The sequence below is a fragment of the Danio rerio genome, chromosome 5, assembly GCF_049306965.1.
Source record: "Danio rerio strain Tuebingen ecotype United States chromosome 5, GRCz12tu, whole genome shotgun sequence".
Taxonomy (NCBI): Eukaryota; Metazoa; Chordata; class Actinopteri; order Cypriniformes; family Danionidae; genus Danio; species Danio rerio.
Genome location: NC_133180.1, coordinates 42,145,001 through 42,161,999, shown reverse-complemented (window position 1 = coordinate 42,161,999; position 16,999 = coordinate 42,145,001). Strand labels below are relative to the sequence as shown.

Here is a 16,999-nt window from a genome sequence, read left to right as displayed (position 1 = left end):
ACTGAACAAGGGTGCACCCAAACTCATGGTGTTCAAATCATTAAAAATAATGGTAAATAAGAGACGTTTTTCAAAAAAGAATCCATTATTCATTGTTATCATGAACAAACATATGTTAGGATAAATTTAGCAAAAATGTATAATTGTTTAATGGTTGAAATTTTGTCAGTATATTAAACAATCAAATTATTCAGCTATAATGTACTTTAAAATATTTTCAAATGAATATATGAAAACTATTAGATCTGCAGTTGCTAATAAATTACAGTTTTGATGATGTACAATGAGGAAGCTCTCATGCCACACTCACTGTGGCCCAATGTGTAGCGAACCAAGCTCATTGCTGTCCTTACCAGTGCTCAAACTCATGCTCATGACCTACTGATAACGACCAATTGCACTGATTGAGATGCAGCATTATGCCACGAGTCTGAGCATGCAAAGTTCTACAGTACGGCGCTTCAAAAAGGGGCGGGATTAAACAAGATGATTAGCCATTTAAAAAAAGCGATTGGTCCATAATTAAAATTTCTGTACAGAGAGGTCATATTTTGATCCTCATTTGTTCTTACGCAGTTATGTAATGCGATTTTGCAGGTCACGGTTCACTAAGGTTGAATGTGCGAACTGCAAATCTTGTCGCACAAGCTTGCGCTTCCGGTTTGACTCATTCGCGTGCATGTAAATGGAAGTCTATAGGGAGAAATGTCCAGTGTGACCGTGGCTTTAGTTTCTCAATGACCCCAGCACAGCAGAGTTTAGATTCAACACTAATTAAATACATCTGATTCAGCTAATCAAGGCATTTGAAGGCTTATGTAGTATGTGTTGGAGTAGGGTTGATAATAAACTCCAGGGCTGTGGCCTTCCAGGAGTTTATCATCCCTACTATTATGAAGAATGCATGAAACCTTAATTTAAAATAAGTAAAGATGTTAACTAGGCTGTAACCCTACACTCAAAAAAATGAATTTTGGCTTTAGTTGGTCCAAAGAATTTAACTATGTTTAAATTAAACAATTCACTTATGTTTGTGTATTAAGTGTTGAGTTGGAAAAAATTAGAAAAAGTAAGTTTTCACATTTATACAGCTCGCTTAATTAACATGAATAAAAGGGAGTTGTGTTGCTTTTGCAGTACTGCATTTTGGTCAGTAGATGGAGTAATATCTGCACATGCGCAGTTTCAAAACAACACAGGAAGTAAGAAGATTCAAACCACAACGATCACTCTCAGCTCGGCGCCATATTATGGGAATCAAAAGATGAAGATTACAGTACAAATTGAGAACGTGCACAAAGCTTTGCCCAATGTGGACACACAGGTGAGATTTTTTTTTACTTTTTATGTATTTATATTGAGGCTGTGACAACATTTGAGTCATTAATGTACTCCCTTGTTATACTTTGTTGTGTTTGTGTATAGTATTGTTGTGAAATTGCCATGTTCCCTGAGTCTTTTTCACATTAATGACAGATAAATTTGTAGTTTTTTTGCATTCCTTTGAAATTTTATACTTTGTGTATATTAACTCCCCAAAAATAAAGTTGCAAACGTTGGTAGTAAGGAATAGTCATGTTAGAATAGTCTAAGCTTTTCACTCATCATAGCAGACGTGCTGCTGATAATGTGACATAAAAAAAGTGATTTGATTTTTTATTTTATTTGATAGTCTCTATTTTAAATGAGTGTCAAGTTGTTTGTCAAGTTTGAATACCAGTTTTGATAACTTACATAATAATAATTAAAAGGTGGTGTTGGCACATTTTTATTATACAAGCCTGTTAACTTAAAAAAAAAAAATTGACAAGCATATGTGACACTTAAGTAGGATGACATCTAGCATAATGACATATTTAATGTAAGCTTATTTGTTTGGTCATCTAACACATTTAAACTTTTAAGTTTAGTAGTTTGCTGTGTTTTTTTATTATTATAAATATATTATTCTAAATTGTATATATTTATATTATTATATTTTATTATTACAAATCTTTGCTCACTCGCATTTATTTTCTTCCTCAGGGTTACAGCTCAACCTCTAAAATCCCATATCTGGCTGAGGAGACTGTGGATCATCCAGGTACTATGCCTTTAGATGCCTATACACACATTAAAATGATGTACAGTAAAAATTACTAGTAATTTTAACTACTAATTATTTAGTAAATTACTAATTGTCACTTCATGTCATTTAGAACATCACCAGTGGAAAAAAAAGGTGTGAATGCATCCTCAAAGCTAAGTGAGGGAGTACACGGTAAGCTATTTAAAAAAAAATTTTTTTAAACATTTTGTATTTTCGTGTTAAACCAATTCCTCCTTTCACCTTTGATCTGTTGGTAAATGTTTATTTTTTTATCTGACATTTTTAGGATGCTGGGCATGATGAAGCACAAACCTTGATGTGCAACACCACCTTATGAATCTACAGTAGTTACATTAACATTTAGCAGACTCTTTTGAAGAACCTTACAATTGAGGAGACATTCAGCAAATCAACAAGAAGAGGCAGTACACCCAAGATGTGCTAATTATACAAAGAATGTTAAGAATTAAGAATGCTTTTACATGTGGTTTGTCAAGCCCACTCACCTGTGTGAAGCAGACTTCATGCACAATGTTGTTTTTTTTATTTTTTGTGTTTGTTTTTTAGATATAGGGAGTGGTTGTAAGAAAGTGTCTGGTGCAAATGTGCAGAAATGGTGCAAATGTCAGAGATGAATGTGTGTAGCTATTGCATGTTCTGTGATGGTTGGTCTAATTTATGGTGTAATGCTGATCGTGTTACTTTGCTTTAAAATGTTAATCTTTCTTTGAACAACTGAAGTGTTATCTGCTTTTTCAGTGTAAAGAAGGTACAGTATAGTTTACAAAAGAAGACTTAATTTTTCTAAGTATATTTTTGTGAATCATTTGAAGGCAGAATATTATTTTTGAATGTTTTTTGTAATATATGAAAAGTATCATTTTGAAAAGTGTATTTTATGATGCTTTTGTAAGCATATTTTTGTAAATAATTTATTGTTTTTAATTTACTTTATACTTGTATTACTATTATTTTAATAGTATTAATATTTTAACTTATTGTAATAAGTGAAGATACAGATAAAGACCATTTTTAGATTTTGATAATCATTTGATTGCTGGAAAATGTGTAAAATTGTAAAAATGCTATTGAATAAACTCAATGAAACGGAAACAGTTTTTTTATTTGGTTAAACATAACAATATCAATTTTAGAATAATTGAACTTAAATAACTACATTAAATAAAGCTTAATTATAAATGTTACGTTGATTGAACTAAACAACATTACATTACCTTTATGTAACTAACTTAAGTTCACTAAAATTAATATTCTTTCTTAAAGGTAACTTAACTCGGTTACGTGGAACCAGTGGACAAAAAAAAGTTAATTAACGCCAACATATCATTTTTTTGAGTGTATACATATATAAAGTAACTGATTATATAGGCTTCTCAATGTCATATGATGCATTAATAAATCAAGTCCCTAAACTATTTATTTGTAACTGCAAAAATTGATCCTCTTGATCAACATTAAAATAATAAAGCATGTTTAGGATATGTCAATTGTGGCTGGACATGAACTGATTTTGTTGTGTGTACTGTATACTGTAGATGTGTTTGTTGTCGTTGCTGGGTAACGAATTTAGACAAATTGGGCAGTTGAAAAACAGTCAAGGCCTCAATGAAACAATCCAAACTACCAATGCACGACATTAAAAGCAAATGTTTTTTGAAAAAGTCGACAGATCAAAGAACATGGTATGACTCACATTTCAATGCGCTGCATGGACATGTTTTCATTTGTAAAACACAAAAATTCAGATGGCTTATTTTCTCAGGGAAAGGACTTCAGACAAGGAAAAGAAAACACGGGAATTATATTCATAGCAGAGTAATTCGATTTATGCACAAATGTTCCATAGAGAGTCATGCAATTCGTGTCTCGGTACTCAGCTCGGGCTGTTTTTGAGCTTTTGAAAATGTTCCTTTAAAACATGATCTTAATTCAGAGCAACCAGCACGCCACACCATCAGACATCTCGTGGGTACAGCAAGTCTAATGTCAAACTCCATTTGCTTCAGATCATTTGAGATTTTCATTGAAGAATGCCCTATTGCTCCCCTAAAATACTTGAGAGTGAAGCCTGGGGGAAAAAAGACCGAGCTTTAACATCTAAAGCAAATAACATCTGACTTTAAAACTGCATTATGGGATGAAAATCCACAAAAGTACTCAGACTTTAAGAATGTGTCTGATCCACCCTGTTTTATTGCCAGGCTGTGCCTTTTTGTAGATTGAAGTTCTGGAAGGTTTACCTGACACATTCCCACGATGGCCATGGTTTGGATTTTTATTAAAAGTGCATGGGAAACGCCTGCATGGGAGTGGTCAAAATTGTTCAATTAAATTACATCCATACCGTTCTTTGTCCTCAATTATTAATATTTATAGCAGGGCCAGCCTTGATTGCAAACAGCATTGATTGCATGTAAATGATTTTAAGTGTTACTACTGTGTTGGTTCTTGGTCTTTCTTACAAGTCATTTATTTCTTTTCTGAACAGTCTGTGCATTTTCATTTAAATCTTTGGTTATGCAGCATTGTTATATCTTAGACCACTCACAAGTCCTTTTTAAGAAACTTATCAAAACATTAAAAACTTTTCCTGAGAATTTTAGTACAGAAACATGCTTTGATTGCATGATCAAGTCTTCCTGTTTTATTGATTGTCCAAGAAAAAACTGGAGCAAACTGAAGAAATGCATTTCTTAAATCTTGCATGTTTGATCTAAATTGATATTTTTCATGTATCATATCATTTTTGTCATTCAAATCAAAGAATTTGAGTGTCATGTCATTTTTATACTATATATAATATATTACACCACATATAAAAAGTAATAATAATTATCCATCTTTTCATTATTCTTTTTAAAATCTTTCCATCTTTTTTACATATAAAACCACACACACACACACACAATCTATCTCAAAGGTGAATGGCATGCCAGCAGTGGTCACATACACTTCATTACATAAATAGTAAATTGTTAACTTTGTCAAAATACATAACACAAAGAACAGTACTGACATTATATTTACTGAATAAAACCGCTTTTATTGACAAATACAATTAGTTTTTTATTTATTTAAAATAATGGTTTTATAACTGTGACTTCTAAATATATTATGATTTTTACTATATATATATATTCTACTATAAGCAATCTCTCATATGTGAGGCTCTCATACTCAAAAAGTCTTCTAAAAATAGATTAATCTAAATTAGTGTTACTAGGAGTCTATTTACTTTCAGCCAAAAGAGTTGTTTTGGCTTGCTTTTTTTAAAGCAATTTTTTAATCTCACCATCTGTTTATTGACTATTTAAAGGTCACAAATCATCCTCTTGAGCTTTACCACATGCTTTTAATAATAATAGGGACAAAACATCTGTGACCATCATGCAATGAACAATGCTCTCGGAATCTTTTTGTTGTAGTTGTTGTTCACGCATACATGTTTTGAAACTGTCACCGTAATTTCAGAGTAAATGGGTGATTGGTGTTGAGAAAGCATCCTATTAATATACACAATATTTAGTTCAGCTGAATCTTTTTGTTTATACCCTGATATAAAAGAAAAACGAACTCTAGAAAACACACTAAAACTATGGAAAATATGTGTATGACTGGCATAAAAATGTACTTGTGTGATCTGGGACCCCCCAGTCTGTCCAATTATAATATTTGTAAATAAAGATTTTTGCAATTCCTAAGGGGGTAGACAACTATTACCCATCCAGTCTGCACAGGAAATGGACAACAACTGAGAAATGTATAATATCACCGTAGGACTGGGCAGCATATTAAGTTTTAGGAATATAATAATATCTTTTTTGAATGGATTGAATTATTGGATTGGACAATACCGTTAAAAATCTTTATGGTGTTTGTGACTGCCTTATGGTCTTTTAATGATCCCACCCCTGCTCTCCTGTTATATCTGTATCATCAGCAAAGCATATAAAAGCCTCTATATATATATATATATATATATATATATATATATATATATATATATATATATATATATATATATATATATATATATATTAGGGGTGTAACGGTTCACAAAAATCACGGTTCGGTTCGATACGATACAGCAAAAAAAGAAAACAGCCATAGGATTTCTCTGATTTATTTATTTTTTATGTATTAAAACTAACATCATAAAAGTATGATCCCGTTTTTTTTTTTTTTTTTTTTACTTTAAACATTGATAGGGCTCTACTTCTGGGGTTTCTGCTTAGCAGCAAAAAAAACCAAATCCTTCTTTATACTCAAAAAAAAACCTTCCTATAAAAATAAATGGGGTGGGGGGGGGGCTGGGGGTGGGTGGGAGGGGGCGGTACGTTGTGCCCAACGTACCTGAAGAGCTGGGAGGGATGCGGTGGAGAGGGGTGTGCGGCGTATTTAAAGACCGGGGGGGGGGGGGGGGGGGGGGGGAATGCGTGATTTCCAGAAGATTATAATTCGTTTGCGGGCATCCAGGAGTCTCCTGAAGCTTCCGGGAGACTTGGGATGTCTGGGATTACATTAACGTTACTAGCCATTTTGCGAGCTAGCGTGTGCCTAGAGTAGTGTTTGGAGGTTGGCTCTTTTGTGTCAGGGGTCTGGGGTTGCTGGGGCAACGGGGGCGGAGCCAGCACAAGCAGCTAGGCTGACACAGAAGCTAGCAAGATTGCTAATGAGTGCATGCTTTAATAAAGTGATATTCTGAGCGAAGGTCTACTGTTTAACATGACAGCCGGGAAGGCAGCATGTTGCCTGCCTCGTCATTAGGGATGCCATGTTGAGCGTTGTTGCACTGAAAACATTATATTTTGTATTTATTCCCTTTTATCTTTTTAGATGTTAGTCTGAATTGAATCGTTTGGTTTGTAATGCGTACAGAACCGAAAGTCTCATATCGAACGGTTCAATACAAATATGCGTATTGTTACACCCTTAATATATATATATATATATATATATATATATATATATATATATATATATATATATATATATATATATATATATATATATACAGGTCTCGAAATTGTGACCATTTTGGTCGCATAGGCACCCGAAATTTTATCCATGCGACCTTAAAATATATTAAGGAGCAATTCTGCAAGTGCTTAAAATTGTTGCGTGCGACCAGTTTTTACTACAAAATGTTCACCACATGCGCGGATTCGGGAGACATTCATGCAGAATGCATCTCTAAGCTCTTTGTCTGCACTTGAAACGCGAAACGCAGTGCTCAGGAATGGTTTAAAACAGTTGTCATGTCAACTTGCTGCAGTAAACAAATCCACGTCCGTACTGCTTGCCCTGCTTTCGCGCTCTTCCTGTTGGCCCACCACTGCTCTAGCACTGAACGCGAATGATTGGTTAATATCAGCTGTCAATCACTCAGCGCCTTCTGGCTTGGGATGACAGAGAGAGCTACTACCGCGAAAAATTGTAAAGCGCTGAAAATGAAAATGAAGATAACGCTGACAGATTTAGTTTTAGAAACCATCTAGTTACAAATAATGACACATCTTACTAGTGATCATGTGCTGAATGTTAATCCACCATCTACACTTTTCCAAGAGTAGAAGACTTCCATTGGCTTCAAGTCCGCTATAAAAAGTCTGTGGTATGGGATTTTCAGGTAACTGTTAGCCACATCTAGCACAAGAGCTTCTGTTTAATCCTTCATATAATCGCAAGATGCTGTCCGCCGTGTAAGGTGCAGCTATATGTCAAATTTAACTCCACGTACACCATCGCAAACGGACTTACACTGAGTGAACTAATACCGCTACTCCTAAAAAGACCGGTATTGCTATTAACATGTATGCATATAATAAGGTACAGTATGTGTCAAAAGCATCAGTGCAATATCAGACAGCACTTGTGAGAACAGCAGAGTTATACCGTTAACAGATTCATTCAAGCAGTGCGTGAAGGGCCAGTGAGTGCTTCGTGTATGCTTTGGTCACTCAGTTATGTTATAAAAATGTATTTTCTTGTGATAACGGGATTTCGTTGAGACATGTTTTCCTCACGCTTGCATATATGTTTTTTTTTTTTTTTTTTGCTTGTTAGTTTGATTAGTGTTCATTTCAAATACAATAAATATGTTTGTATAAAACTTGTAGTAACGGTGCTCATAATTGGTGTGTGCGACTAAATTTTGGCTGATGCGCCTAAATTTTTAAAGTTATTAGCAGATATTAAAAGATTTCTTTTCATGTCAGTAATATTATGAGTGCAATGATTCCAAATAAATGTCCAATAATAATAAACTTAATAAAGTTATAATCTTATAACTTAATAAAGAAATAACTCTCCATCTTGCCATCTTGAATATTTTGCTTACATTATCAGCAAATCTGTTTGCATATTCTCAAAGATTTTCTAGATTTATATTATATAATATGAATGCGTTTTTTTTTTTTTTTGTAATTACTAGTATTATTACAATTTACATGATTACATCAAGTATTTTACAGCCATATGTTTTCAAATGGGAGAAAACCCTTTTTTGTAAGTTTATGAAATATATAAATTTTGGTCAATATTAGTCAGTCCTATATCACAGACTAATCTTTTAAACTTCACTTAGAAAATAAAGAAAAAAAATCCTTCAAACCCTTTAAATGATCTTAGTTGCAACGTTCTGGTATTGTGCCCTTGAGCAAAGCACTTAACCCCAGTTCACACTGGTGGAAATGGTCCTTTCACTAAATGTACTGTAAAATGCTGTGGATAAAACATGTCTGCTGAATGACATGTTGCTGAACTGATGACAGGTATGTTGTTCATTGACCTGGGTTGCAAGTAATAAGATATGTTATGTTCAGAGCAAGGATGAGGCTCTGAATGGTCCATCAATAAAGAACCTGCACTGACACGACCAAATTTTTCTTCTAGAATGTGATGTCTACAAGTGGCCAATGAGAGATCTTGATAGACAGAAAAATTCAAATTAGTCATAAGGGCAAACCGCAGTGTTATTGCATTAAACATCAACAAATGAGTTGGCAAAAGTTCAGAGTTGAATGTAATGAGTTCACATGAAGGCTGCTGAAATTTTAAGCTGTGTCAGTTGTTTAAAGAGTTCCTATTTTGCATTATAAAAGGGCATATATTTGGTTTTGGGGGTCTCCAACAACAGGCTGATATGCATACAATGTCAAAAAACACTGTCATTGTTTCATAATATGCATTTATTTTTATGTTATTATCCCAAAGACTCCCCTCTTTTGCAATACGGTAATTTGCAGTGATTGATCTGATGACCCCATCTGTTGTGATTTGTCGACTGTGTTCAGTGTGTGACGGAAAGAAAAACCCACCATGGCTCATTAACATAGAGTGCTGAGTATATGCGTGAGCCCAATACAGGAGTACATTAAAGGAATGCAGTAAACACCAGCGTATTGCACTTTTCCTAACCATATGTAATAACAATGACACACATTCAGTATTAATCCACACACAGTGGCAAAATTCAACTTCGTATTTGATATTATTTCGTGTCGATGTCGATATGAACAGGCTAAAGATTCAGATGAACGACGGATCATTAAACGACTCTGAGTCGACTTTTTTTTAAACCAATAGTATTTGCATGGAAGGTACTCAAAACATGAGGACTCATGTGTCTCGGTTGTTCTTGTACTTGTCTCGGATCAGAACTGGAGTACAATGATTGCAGTATGTGGCCAGAGAGGAGTCACAGGAGGGAGGAACCAGGAAGGAGGCTGGAGCAGAATCCATATGACCCATGATGCAGCCTGGAGGATGGCCCAGGGTGAAGTCGAGGAGGAGTGGCTAATGACTCCAGGGGGCCGACCGAAGGTGGTAAAAGAAGGAAGGAATGATGGAGTGAAGTCCAGAGGCGTATGCACTAGGCAGGGCGACGACTGACCAAGGCGGAGCCAGAGGAACGAGGGAGCCTGTGGGAGATGATGGGCTGATGGCCCATGGAGGAGACAAAGGAATGAGCAAATGCGGAGGGCTGAGGCGGATTTTGCAGCTCGAAGGCCAGAGGTATTGACGTTGGGCAACACCTAAGTGATGGCAAAGCAGGCAGGCAGGCTTGCAGCGAGACCTTCCCTTCTAAGGCTTGAGGGTGAGCTGGGCGGCTGGCTGACTGCAGCAGCACTGGAGCTGGCTGACTGGAAGCAGCCATTGACATCTGCGGAGGTGGAGAGGGCAGGTTGGGTGGGTAGCTGCTTTTGACTCTGGAGCTGAATTCGTTGGGGACCAACGGGTTATGGGCACTGTCTGGAAACAGTGGGACAGAAATTACTTCTCTCCAGAAGTCAATGAGCAGCAATTCAGTGTCCAAACACTGCTCACCCACAGCAGTGGGGAGGTGGGTGGGACTCTCACTCGGCCAGTCGTGGTGCACCAGGACTCCCACTTTCGCAGATGTTGCCGGCTCACACGCCTGGTCAGATGGTCTGTAGAGCTCTTCCTCTGTGGTGAGTGGCTCTGTTGCTCCCAATGGCGATGGCTCACACACCCCGGGTGGCTCTTCGTCTGCAGTTGGCTCTGGCTAGCACTCCCTGCAGATGGGTGGTGTAGGATTGGTCACTCTGCAGGAGGTGTTTAGGCTGTTGTTGAAGAACAGGTAGAGCACATCATCTGTATAGCTGGTGTTATTTGCTATGGACCGATACAGTCTGGTATGGTCCTCGAAGCTTAGTTTCCCCTCCTCCAGCAGGAGAAGAAGGAATTTGGAGAGGTAGATCTGGTCCATGTGAAGCACAAGGGCATGGGAAAGAAACACTGGGGCAAAAAAGACGGGGGAAACAACGCAGCAACTTTTCTGTTTAGGCCCGATATTCCGTCACATTTTCACTCCATAAAGAAACGCAATGGACTGCAGGAGTTATTAAAATATGCACGTATTTATTTACAAAACACTCACTGAAGACACTGGAACATCAACACACAGGAATCAAGGGGTGATGACACTTCAATACCAGACCGAGAACAAACACAGGGACTTAAATACACCGCACATAATAGAACTAACTAGTAACAGGGGTGAGACAGGTGGAAACACTGAAACATTGACAAATGGCGGGAAAATGAAACAAAGGAATCACAGCACATGAGGAAGTCACATGCAAAGCACATGGACCAAAACACTGGACATGTGATGACAAAAACATCAGAAACGTGACAGAGACTGATGAACTAATAATTTCTGTTAATGGACCAGCACAGCTCACATAACTGAATTTTATAGAGATGTGACTTGTAGCAAAAAAACAGTGAACTACCTGAGAATTGTTGAGATGAAAGGTGAGATGAGCTAACTAAAATTGTATTGGTTAAAAACCAGTTAAACAAATTATTCTGTCTCGTATAATTTCATAGATGCATTATAATTTCATTTTGTTCAAGATGCCACTATTTGTGCAAGTTTGTGAATTATGTGGAAATAATAAATATGTAGCATTTTAATTACATTCAAATGATTCGAACTATCCATCACGTGAAGGCTATAGCTTCAATTTATCTTTCTTTATTTGGAGTTACACTCAGATCCTGAATATCCCTTGCATGCATATTGCATACCTTTATGTCTGTTTCTGTCAAAAATCATTATGTAACTATAGATGAAACTATTCACTATTTCCCTGGAATATGCACAAATTGATAGGGGTGATACTGAAAGTTTGTTAGAGAAGTGGGGCTGGCTTTGTAAAGGGTAAATTGGTCAGTTTTTAAAGTTAAAGGGTAAAAGGGGTTGGAAATTGGTATAAAGCAACAAGCATAGTTTAATTTGTGATTGTGAATGTGCTATTACTTTTACATGCAGTTTAATACAGATAATATAGACAATGTACATTTCAGATCCAAATTTGTCCAGCCATGCTTTCTTAAACTTTCTTACTCATGGCGGAGGTCTGAACCTCTTGCAGGTTTCATAGAGCAAAGGTCATCTGAGTGACACATAAAGCAACCAATGGTGTTTTCAATTTAAAGGGTGTGAAAATGTGATCTGATAATCCAAAACATCACACACATTATAACCTAAATGCAACAGAAAATAAATGAGTTTTAAGAGAAGACTTTTTAAGAGGACCCTAACCCTAACTCCAAAAAAGTGGAAGCTAATCTTAATTTAGCAGAAGTTTGTTTCACATTGTGTGACTGAACAGATTTTAACTGAAATCTAGGTATCTGTAAAAGAAGTTTAGTTTCTGATCTTAGACTTCTTGTGGAAAAATATGAGTGGAGCAGATTTGACAGACTATGAGGAGCCAGATGGTTTAATGATTTGTAAAATTTAAGGTAGCTAACTACAAGCACAACTACATTAAGTACGTATGGAGAGATGAACTGATGCTGTGATTGTGACAAGATGACAAGATTAAGTTCAAGAAAAGAATGTTGTGAATTTTTTTTCTATTTCATATGCCAAGTAGGCCTACAGTATGAGGTTTGAGTTTACATGAAATTGTTTATTTGGGTTATTTTCATCAAATGATTTATTTCTCCCTTGTCGGATGACTCTCAGATCCATATGTCTTGGTCTCAGACAGATCTGCCCTAAAGAAGATGCTGTTAAACTTTTCTTTAAAAAAAAAAAAAAATGTCACCAACTATTTCACAGGCTTTAAAAACACACATTAGTCATTGTTTTGTACAAATGTTATTGTGAACTATAAAAAAGACTTGTTTTTCCACAAATATATCAATGTTAAAGGGAGGTGCCATTCCGTGAGATCCCTGGATGTTTCAAAATTCAAGACAACTGGGAATGCTCAGAAGTGAGTTTCAGTCAGGCAGCCTGTCATTTTCAACATTTGAGTTGGATTCAAAAGAGGCGATTAAAAGACGGTTTCAGATGCAATGTGGTTGTATTTCGCACAGCCTGGGTTTGGTCATGTCTGAGAATGGCCTTTATCACACACAGTATTCAAAGCCCTTGCATGCCAGACATGCCCTTCCAAATGTGGTCCAACTATTTCTTGGAGGACTGTGGCTAATTTTGATACCTTTAATCAACTATGTTACAATTTAACTCTTTCTTGACATTCTCAACTGATTTTATCAGATCTCAAAACATGGACTTGAAAAAGATTTGCACACATCCTTTTCTAGTTCTTCTGTATTAAAGCAAAACCATATGTTTCTCTCATTTCAACCTGGAGCTATTTCACTTTACAACAAATGTGGTCAACAAGACAACCATTCATGTACTGTGTATCAAATCATTATTCTTGCAAACTTTAATATTAAGAGCTTATCAAAATGCTATTATCAAGATATTTACTTTTGATCAGTCAAAATGTGCTACACAGCTTGTATAAGTGAAGTTTATTCATAAACTAATTTCGAGAGGAGCACGTGATTATGATTGAACACGGCTGGTTCTGCATCAGCATGCTTGATCCACCAATCAGGCCATTCCTAACCCACTATAAAGAGCCAGGGTTTTTTCACTACAGTCATCTTCGATTTGAAGAATCCCCCCTTCCACCCCTACCTCTTCACCTTTCCCTCCATAGGACAGCACGGTGGCCCAGTGATTAGCACTGTCGCCTCACAGCAAGAACGTCACCGGTTCTAGTCCTTTAACAGGCCGGTGGTCGTTTCTGTGTGTAGTTTGCATGTTCTTCCCGTGCTGGCGTGGGTTTTCCCCGGGTCCTCCGGTTTCCTCTCACATTCCAAAAACATGCACAACAAGTAAATTGATGAATCTAAATTTGCAATACAGGTAATCTCATAATGCAGCATATCTTTTAATAGCATTCAATTTTTAGTCATCAGCTTTTATCAAGGGGGAGTTGTCGAGATCTACCTGAGCTTAAGGCTCCCCTCTCTTCCTCCAAACGGGAGGGAGCCCAGGGCTCAAGAACCTTCGAGCTCAGGGCTCTCTCCCGGGACAGCATGCCAAACTTGCTTATAATCAATCATCAGCTAAGTGTGAGCTCTTGAAATGAAAGATATGTTTTGTGATTTTTACCCTAACTGTTTGCTTGACTTTGTCCAGTTTTACAAAAGTGGGTACTTTTGCCAGTAGAAATTATAAAAAGGTGTTAACATCATCTATTAAATTTTTTTTTGTAGATGTTAGTCTAAGTTTGTTAGTTTTAAGAATAGCTATTAGCTAGTGTACAAAACAGTTACAAAATTTGCATTAGAAATAATAAAACTGATATAAAGATCCAAACCATGCAGTTTGTCACTTAAGTGGATAGACAATTGTTTTTTCACCTAACCGCATGCACCTCATATTTCTCATCAAACCTCCAACCAATCAAATGCTCTCTTGCATCTGACAAGCCCTGCACCCTTCAAGACACAACTCATTTGCTTTTTATTAGATGTGCTTGATCTCAATCATTCAGAGATGTGATAAAAAAAAACGTTCTCTCACTCCTTACTAAATGTGTGTGTGTGCACCTGGATTTCATTCTGCAATGTTCACTAGTGTTTAAAATGCAACCTGTACTATATTTCACGGATGCATCAAAAATTGCTTTCATGATCTCTTTACTTAGAGGCAAAGCCATGTGGTGGTCTGAAACCCTAAGGGCTCAAAAAGGTGAGGTGACTCTGTCGCTAACACGGTTCACCGTTCACTGGGAGGCATTTGGTCGCTCTGCTGAGCACGCTCTAATTGTTCTCCTGAGTTTCCTTTGAAGAAAAAAATGTATCTCTAACTTCATGTGTCTGTGTACCATATCTGTAGAAAATCCCGTTAGTCAATACTCACTACTATAAGAAGTTCAAGGATTTCTTCTGCCCCAAGAGAGCCACCCAGCTTCCCTCTAATAGGTCACAGGACTCTGCCATTGAATTAATCGAGTGTGAGCCAATGCTTTACAGATGCATTTACCCCCTTTCTATTTCCGAACAGAAGACCATGGAAGACTACAAGGCTCTGTCCCAAGGATACATCCGCCCTTCAATGTCCCCTGCTACTTCCAGCTTCTTTTTTGAGGCCAAGAAGATTGGAGGTTAAGCCCATGTATCGACTATCGTGCCCTGAACACGTTTACAATCAAAAACAGGTACCCACTTCCTCTCATCCCAGCAGCTCTTGACCATCTGTGCGAGGCCAAAATATTTATCAAGTTTGACCTATGCAGTTCCTACATTCTAATTCTTATTAGAAAAGAAAATGAGTGGAAGACAGCATTTATCGCACTTAGTGGTCACTATGTATTCGCTAACTTTCTGTCAGTATCTCAAGATTTCATGAATGAATGTAATATGGACAATATTCTGATTTTCTTCAGAACCATGGAAGAACATTGCCAGCATCCTGAGAGTCCTGGCTTGCCTCCGCACTTTTTATCCCTTTCTGAAAGCAGAGAGATGCTCATTTCATCAAACCACTGTACAATTTCCAGAGTTTGCCATCAATGAGTTTGGAGTAAAGATGGACGAGGATTTGGTGGAAGCATCACTTCTTGGCCACGACTCCATACCATCAAAGAGCTCCAGAGATTTCTTGGATTTGAAAAATCATAAAGAAATTCATAAAGAATTACAGTTTGACCTTGCACCTGTAAACCAGTCTCCTTCAAGGAGAAAACCTAAGTCCCTTATCTGGAACGAAGAACCAGTTAAAACTTTCCAATCTTTAAAGGATGCCTTCACCCAAGTCCCCTCTTGGTCACTCTCGATTCCAAACTACCGTTTACCATAGAGCTTGATGCTTTTACCACCAAAGTGGGGGCCATTCTTCCACAGCGGCAGGGGGTACCCACTCGACTCCATCCATGTCCCTTCTTTTCCCATAAGTTCAGCCCGGCTAAAGCCAACTATGAGGTTGGTAACTGTGAGCTCCTTGCTAACAAGCTCACCCTGGAAAAATAGAGGCATTGGCTGGAGGGGTCCAAGCATTAATTTACTGTTTTCATGGATCACAAAAACCTTCAATATCTCCAAGAGGCCAGCTTTCTCAATCCCTAGCAAGCAAGGTGGGCTGTCTTTTTCACCCAATTTAAATTCTCCTATCTGCCTGGCCATAAAAAACAAAAGCTGGTGCCCTTTTCCATCTCCATAGTTCAGATGATGCTCCTCAGGACCCCAAACCCATTATTCCGCCAAAGTCATGGAAAGGATCAACCAGTCACCTAACATTTGCACCTACCCCCAGATTACAGAATTCAGCTCACGTTTATTGCTTAATTACTTAAACCTTTTCACCTTCACCCTTTCAACTTAAACCTTTCCTCAGCCCATCTACCTTATGAACAGTTAAATATCCCTAAACTGTGCAATACTTTATCATACACACTTGTACACAGCACCTTATCTCAATAAACAATAAAATACTTTCTACATTCACATTTGTACACATCACCATATAACCTTTATATTTATAACAAATATGTACATACAATTTAACATCCAGATTTTTTGACTAACTGCATCTCTGTTTAATGTTTATCCTCTTTTTTTTATATTTATCTTGTGTTGTCACTTGTCACTTTATGTACATTGGAAGCTTCTGTACCCCAAAACATATTTCTTGTGTGTGTGAAGCACACTTGGCAATAAAATTATAAAGTATTTACAACCCCAAATATAAAAAAAGTTAGGACACCAAATATAAATAAAAAAGCAGCGATTTTCAAATTTACTTTACTCATTGCAGAAATTATGAACATAAAATAATTTTATGTTTTGTCAGGTCAATTTCACTTAATTTGTTAATATACATTCCTGTCATTCAGACCAGCAACACATTTAAAATAAAAATGGGACAGTAGCAATTTAGGGCTAGTAAAGCTGTGGTGACATTAGAGTTAGAGCATGCAATATTCTGTCGTGCGGCAATGTGAAAAGGGGCTGGAATAAACAAGCTTTTTAAACATTTAAAAAAGCAAGTGATTGCTCCATTTTTCAAATTTCTGTCCAGAGATGTTGTTATGTTTTAATCCT

At 36.8% G+C, this 16,999-nt stretch overlaps 1 protein-coding gene and 1 long non-coding RNA gene across 31 annotated transcripts in view; one reads left to right on the top strand and one right to left on the bottom strand.

The window, feature by feature from the left end:
• Nucleotides 1-16,999, bottom strand: part of arid3c (AT rich interactive domain 3C (BRIGHT-like)) — a 219,997-nt gene that overhangs the window by 172,481 nt on the left and 30,517 nt on the right. The gene's annotated exons all lie outside the window — the stretch shown is intronic.
• On the top strand, nucleotides 1,196-3,291 carry LOC110438665 (uncharacterized). The gene is made up of 4 exons (XR_002457051.3): nucleotides 1,196-1,324; nucleotides 2,026-2,083; nucleotides 2,199-2,260; nucleotides 2,376-3,291. It is a non-coding gene; the product is annotated as an uncharacterized lncRNA (long non-coding RNA).